Source organism: Salmo salar, chromosome 19 (genome assembly GCF_965601325.2).
Source record: "Salmo salar chromosome 19, fSalSal1, whole genome shotgun sequence".
Classification (NCBI taxonomy): Eukaryota; Metazoa; Chordata; class Actinopteri; order Salmoniformes; family Salmonidae; genus Salmo; species Salmo salar.
Window position 1 is genome coordinate 81,651,581 of NC_138309.1, and position 6,734 is coordinate 81,658,314.

Genomic DNA, 6,734 nt, shown 5'->3' on the forward strand with positions numbered 1-6,734 from the left:
GAGAAATTAACATTACATTCTCTGGCAACATCTCAGTTGGACATTCCTTCAGTCACCATGCCAATTGCACACTCCCTCAACTTGAGACATCTGTGGCATTGTGTTGTGTGACACAACTGCACATTTTAGAGTGGCTTTTATTGTCCTCAGCACAAGGTGCACCTCTGTAATGATCATGCTGTTTAATCACCTTCTTGATATGCCACACCTGTCATGTCAAATCCATAGATTAAGGCCTGATTGAATTTATTTCAATTGACTGATTTCCTTATATGAACTGTAACTCAGTACAGCGTTAAATATCCCAGAATGTTCCTTTAAAGGTGCCCACAAGTCACTTTTAAAATGTCGGAAAACATGTAATAATGGCAGGATGTGATGCTAAAAAGGGAGAAGTAAATTGAAAACAATATTTAAATAAATACCAGCCCATGTGTGGTGTAAAAGAGAGGTAAGTCAGTCAGTATTCTGGTGTATATATTGAAACACACTTACATAACCAACAACAATGTACCACTGTAGGCTGCGTGTGCAAAAAGACAGTTGCATCAGAAATGGAAATAAATGTTAGTGAATGTTCGCATTTAATGAATGTTTTATATTTTATAACATTTTGAAACATTAATTCACAATAGACGTGATGATTAATGTGTCTGGACGTGATTCTAAAATAAGTCTGAATCCCAAATAGTTGTCTGAGGCTCAGTCTTCTGTGATTCAGTCATCCTGCTTCTGTCCCAGTCACAACCTTCAGTCACATTACCACCCACACTACTACAACCCTGGCCTCAAAACCAGACCCATCCACCCCGGCACCCTTAACCAATCATATGCCCCAGATGGAGGGGATTCCATACAGCCAGTCGCTGGGGGCTCAGGGATTGGTCAGGACTGGCAGTAACAGAATAGCAGAGCAGATGATGGGATTGTCATACCTGTCCGACGCACCTTCCACAGAGACGACTGGCCAACAGAGTCTCATACTGCAACAGGTATGCGGATACTCCGCTATGTTTCTGTGTTCATGAGAATGCATAATGTTGCAGTTAGTTCAATGTTGAAAATATTTATATTTTCTTGCATCCCATTTTCTCCTTCTTAAAGTGAATGTTATTTCCTCCCTCCAAACCCTTACATTCCAACTCCCTCTCCTACAGAACTTTTCTCCCTTCCTCCCAGCCCCCCTGCGAAACCAAGTACACCATGGAGTATTGACTGCGGCGGGAGAGGAACAACATTGCTATGAGGAAGAGCCGAGACAAGGCCAGGCGGCACATACAGCTCACCCACCAAAGGGCTCGCAGCTGCAAGAGGAGAACCACCGGCTGCAGATACTCGTAGGGAAAATCACCCAGCAATTGGACACATCTCAAACACATCTTGTCACAGCGTCACCTACGGCCCAGGGGTGAGAATGTAGCCAGGGAGTAGGGCTGTTGAGTGTGTTGGGGGAGTGTACATTACATTTGAATAATTTAGCAGAAGCTGCTATCCAGAGGGACTTACAGCAGGAGTTTAGTGGTTGAGAATTACAGCAAACTATTTATTGTTCAGTGAGGTTCTGTATGAAAACATGTTATTTTGTTGTTGGAAATTGTACATTTCTATACATTGAAACAGTCACATTCAGTTGAAGTCAGAAGTTTACATACACCTTAACCAAATACATTTAAACTCAGTTTTTCACAATTGCTGAAATTTAATCCAAGTAAAAATTCCCTGTCTTAGGTCAGTTAGGATCACCACTTGATTTTAAGAATATGAAATGTCAGAATAATAGTAGAGAATGATTTATTTCAGATTTTATTTCTTTCATCATATTCCCAGTGGGTCAGAAGTTTACATACACTCAATTAGTATTTGGTAGCATTGCCTTTAAATTGTTTAACTTGGGTCAAACGTTTCGGGTAGCCTTCCACAAGCTTCCCACAATAAGTTGGGTGAATTTTGGCCCATTCCTCCTGGCAGAGCTGTTGTAACTGAGTCAGGTTTGTAGGCCTCCTTGCTCGCACACGCTTTTTCAGTTCTGCCCACACATTTTCGATGGGATTGAGGTCAGGGCTTTTTGATGGCCACTCCAATACCTTGACTTTGTTGTCCTTAAGCTATTTTGCCACAACTTTGGAAGTATGCTTGGGGTCATTGTCCATTTGGAAGACCCATTTGCGACCAAGCTTTAACTTTCTGACTGATGTCTTGAGATGTTGCTTCACTATATCCACATCATTTTCCTGTCTCATGATGCCATCTATTTTGTGAAGTGCACCAGTCCCTCCTGCAGCAAAGCACCCCCACAACATGATGCTGCCACCACCGTGCTTCACGGTTGGGATGGTGTTCTTCGGCTTGTAAGCCTCCCCCCTTTTTCCTCCAAACAACGATGGTAAAAAGTACGATCTTTGTCCCAATGTGCAGTTGCAAACCGTAATCTGGCTTTTTTTATGATGGTTTTGGAGCAGTGGCTTCTTCCTTGCTGAGCGGCCTTTCAGGTTATGTCGATATAGGAATCGTTTTACTGTGGATATAGATACTTTTGTACCTGTTTCCTCCAGCATCTTCACAAGGTCCTTGCTGTTGTTCTGGGATTGAGTCGCACTTTTCGCACCAAAGTACGTTCATCTCTAAGAGACAGAATGCCTCCCCTTCCTGAGCGGTATGACGGCTATGTGGTCCCGTGGTGTTTATACGTGCGTACTATTGTTTGTTCAGATGAACGTGGTACCTTCAGGTGTTTGGAAATTGCTCCCAAGGATGAACCAGATTTGTGCAGGTCCACCATTTTTTTTTCTTAGGTCTTGGCTGATTTCTTTTGATTTTCCCATGATGTCAAGCAAAGAGGCACTGAGTTTGAAGGTAGGCCTTGAAATACATCCACAGGTACACCTCCAATTGACTAAAATTATGTCAATTAGCTTATCAGAAGCTTCTAAAGCCATGACATCATTTTCTGTAATTTTCCAAGCTGTTTAAAGGCACAGTCAACTTAGTGTATGGAAACTTCTGACCCACTGGAATTGTGATACTGTGAAATGATAAGTGAAATAATCTGTCTGTAAACAATTGTTGGAAAAATGACTTGTCATGCACAACGTAGATGTCCTAACCGACTTGCCAAAACTATAGTTTGCTAACAAGAAATTTGTGGAGTGGTTGAAAAACAAGTTTTAATGACTCCACCCTAAGTGTATGTAAACTTCCGACTTCAACTGTACGTGCTTCCATCTGGAAGTATTCCAAGTGTTGACATATCTACAGGGTTAATCCTAAAGTCAACAAAGGTTGTGAGTCAAAGAACAAAACGTTCCAAGTGCTTTAATATTTTTTTGTCTATGGTTAAATGTGACACAGATTTCAGTACACTATCTACCTACACTGTTTTCCTTTGGAAATTACATGGCAAGAGTGATTGAAGAATCTGATTACCCAATACTTTATATGATATCAAAAAGATTCACTGAAATAAGCACCACTAAGGCTGTTGTCACCAATTTTCTTGAAAGGAAAGAAATGACCAGTTCCAGAAATAACCTTGTTACCATGTTATTATTTAGTAGATATCAGGCAAAAGTTATGTAATTGTGCAATTCAATTTATTTTAATTAAGTATTTTGATGGCTATTTCTCAACATTCTGTGTTATATGACTTACAGTTAAAATCAAGGTACAAAAAGAGGGATTTAAAAACATTTTTTTTACAAACACAACATTTACAGTGCATTCGTAAAGTATTCAGACATTCTGTTACATTACAGCCATATTCTAAAATTGATTAATTTGTTTTTTTTTCCCTTTGTCAATCTACACACAATACCCCATAATGACAAAGCAAAAACAGGTTTGTAGAAATTTTTGCAAATGTGTTAAAAAATAAACCTCACATTTACATTTATACATTTACACATTTGTATTATTGGCTGTATGTTTGTTTATTCCATGTGTAACTCTGTGTTGTTGTATGTGTCGAACTGCTTTGCTTTATCTTGGCCAGGTCGCAGTTGTAAATGAGAACTTGTTCTCAACCGGCCTAACTGGTTAAATAAAGGTGAAATAAATTTAAAAAAAAAATAAAAGTATTCAGGTCCTTTACTGAGTACTTTGTTGAAGCACTTTTGGCAGCGATTACAGCCTCAAGTCTTCTTGGGTATGACACTAAAAACTTGGCACACCTGTATTTGGGGAGTTTCTCCCATTCTTCTCTGCAGATCCTCTCAAGCTATGTCAGGTTGGATGGGGAGCATCGCTGCACAGCTAATTTCAAGTCTCTCCAGAGATGTTTGATCGGGTTCAAGTCCGGGCTCTGGTTGGGCCACTCAGGGACATTCAGAGACTTGTCCCAAAGCCACTCCTGCATTGTCTTGGCTGTGTGCTTAGGGTCATGGTCCTGTTTGAAGGTGAACCTTTTCCCCAGTATGAGGTCCTAACCTGTTCCAGAGCGCTCTTCATCAAGGATCTCTCTGTACTTTGCTCTGTTCATCTTTCCTTCGATCCTGACTAGTCTCCTAGCCCCTGCCGATGAAAAACATCCCCACAGCATGATGCTACCACCACCATGCTTCACCGTAGGGATGGTGCCTGGTTTCCTCCAGACATGACGCTTGGCCTTCAGGCCAAAGAGCTACATCTTGGTTTCATCAAACCAGAGATTCTTGTTTCTCATGGTCTGAGAGTCCTTTAGGTGGCTTTTTGTAAATTCCTAGCGGGCTGTCATGTGCCTTTTACTGAGGAGTGGCTTCCTTCTGGCCACTCTACCATAAAGGCCTGATTGGTGGAGTGCTACAGAGATGGTTGTCCTTCTGGAAGGTTCTCCCATCTCCACAGAGGAACTCTGGAGATCTGTCAGAGTAACCATCAGGTTCTTGGTCATCTCTCTGACCAAGGCCCTTCTCCCCCGATTGCTCAGTTTGGCTGGGCGGCCAGCTCTAGGAAGACTCTTGGTGGTTCCAATCTTCTTCCATTTAAAAAGGTGCTGAATACAACCGGTGTAGACCTTACAGTGAAATGCTTACTTACAAGCTCTTAACCAACAATGCAGTTTTAAGAAAATACACCCCAAAAAAGTAAGATAAGAATAACAAATAATTAAAGAGCAGCAGTAAATAACAATAGCGGGGCTATATACAGGGGGTACCAGTGTCGAGGTAATTGAGGTAATATGTACATGTAGGTAGAGTTATTAAAGTGACTATGCATAGATAGTCCTGTATTAACGCTTTGCCTGTTTGACGGTTCATCGGCGGGCATAGTGGGATTTCTTATAAGCTTCCGGGTTAGAGTCCCGCTCCTTGAAAGCGGCAGCTCTACCCTTTTATTGTGAATGTTGCCTGTAATCCATGGCTTCTGGTTGGGGAATGTACGTACAGTCACCGTGGGGACGATGTCCTCTGCACTTATTGATAAAGCCAGTGACTCCTCAATCCCATCGGAAGAATCACGGAACATATTCCAGTCTGTGCTAGCAAAGCAGTCCTGTAGTTTAGCATCTGCTTCATCTGACCACTTTTTTTATAGACCGAGTCACTGGTCCTTCCTGCTTTAATTTTTGTATGCAGGAATCAGGAGGATAGAATTGTGGTCAGATTTGCCAAATGGTGGGCGAGGGAAAGCTTTGTAGGCGTCTCTGTGTGTGGAGTAAAGGTGGTCTAGAATTGTTTTTCCTCTGGTTGCACATTTAACATGCTGATAGAAATGAGGTAAAACTTCCCTCCATTAAAGTCCCCGGCCACTAGGAGCGTCGCCTCTGGATGAGCGTTTTCCTGTTTGCTGTTTGGTTCCCCTTTCTCCACTGGGATTCTCTGCCTCTAACCCTATTACGGGGGCTGAGTCACTGGCTTACTGGTGTTCTTCCATGCCGTCCCTAGGAGGGGTGCGTCACTTGAGTGGGTTGAGGGTCTGACGTGATCTTCCCCCCTCGGATTCGTGCTGTGGGTGAGATCTTCGTGGGCTATACTTGGCCTTGTCTCAGGGTAGTAAGTTGGTGGTTTGAAGATATCCTTCTAGTGGTGTGGGGGCTGTGCTTTGGCAAGGTGGGTGGGGTTATATCCTGCCTGGTTGGCCCTGTCCGGGGGTATCGTCAGACGGGGTCACAGTCTCCCAACCCCTCCTGTCTGTCTCAGCCTCCAGTATTTATGCTTCAATAGTTTACAGTGAGGGAAAAAAGTATTTGATCCCCTGCTGATTTTGTACGTTTGCCCACTGACAAAGAATTGATCAGTCTATAATTTTAATGGTAGGTTCATTTGAACAGTGTGAGACAGAATAACAAAAAAAAAGAAAGAAAAACGCATGTCAGAAATGTTATAAATTGATTTGCATTTTAATTAGGGAAATAAGTATTTGACCCCCTCTCAATCAGAAAGATTTCTGGCTCCCAGGTGTCTTTTTATACAGGTAACAAACTGAGATTAGGAGCACACTCTTAAAGGGAGTGCTCCTAATCTCAGCTTGTTACCTGTATAAAAGACACCTGTCCACAGAAGCAATCAATCAATCAGATTCCAAACTCCACCATGGCCAAGACCAAAGAGCTCTCCAAGGATGTCAGGGACAAGATTGTAGACCTACACAAGGCTGGAAAGGGCTACAAGACCATCGCCAAGCAGCTTGGTGAGAAGGTGACAACAGTTGGTGCGATTATTCGCAAATGGAAGAAACACAAAAGAACTGTCAATCTCCCTCGGCCTGGGGCTCCCTGCAAGATCTCACCTCGTGGAGTTGCAATGATCATGAGAACGGTG

At 42.4% G+C, this 6,734-nt stretch overlaps 1 pseudogene; it reads left to right on the forward strand.

Moving 5' to 3' along the window:
* Positions 1-216: 216 nt before the first annotated feature.
* On the forward strand, positions 217-3,987 carry LOC106579668 (CCAAT/enhancer-binding protein gamma-like; annotated as a pseudogene).
* The last annotated feature ends 2,747 nt before the right edge of the window (positions 3,988-6,734 follow it).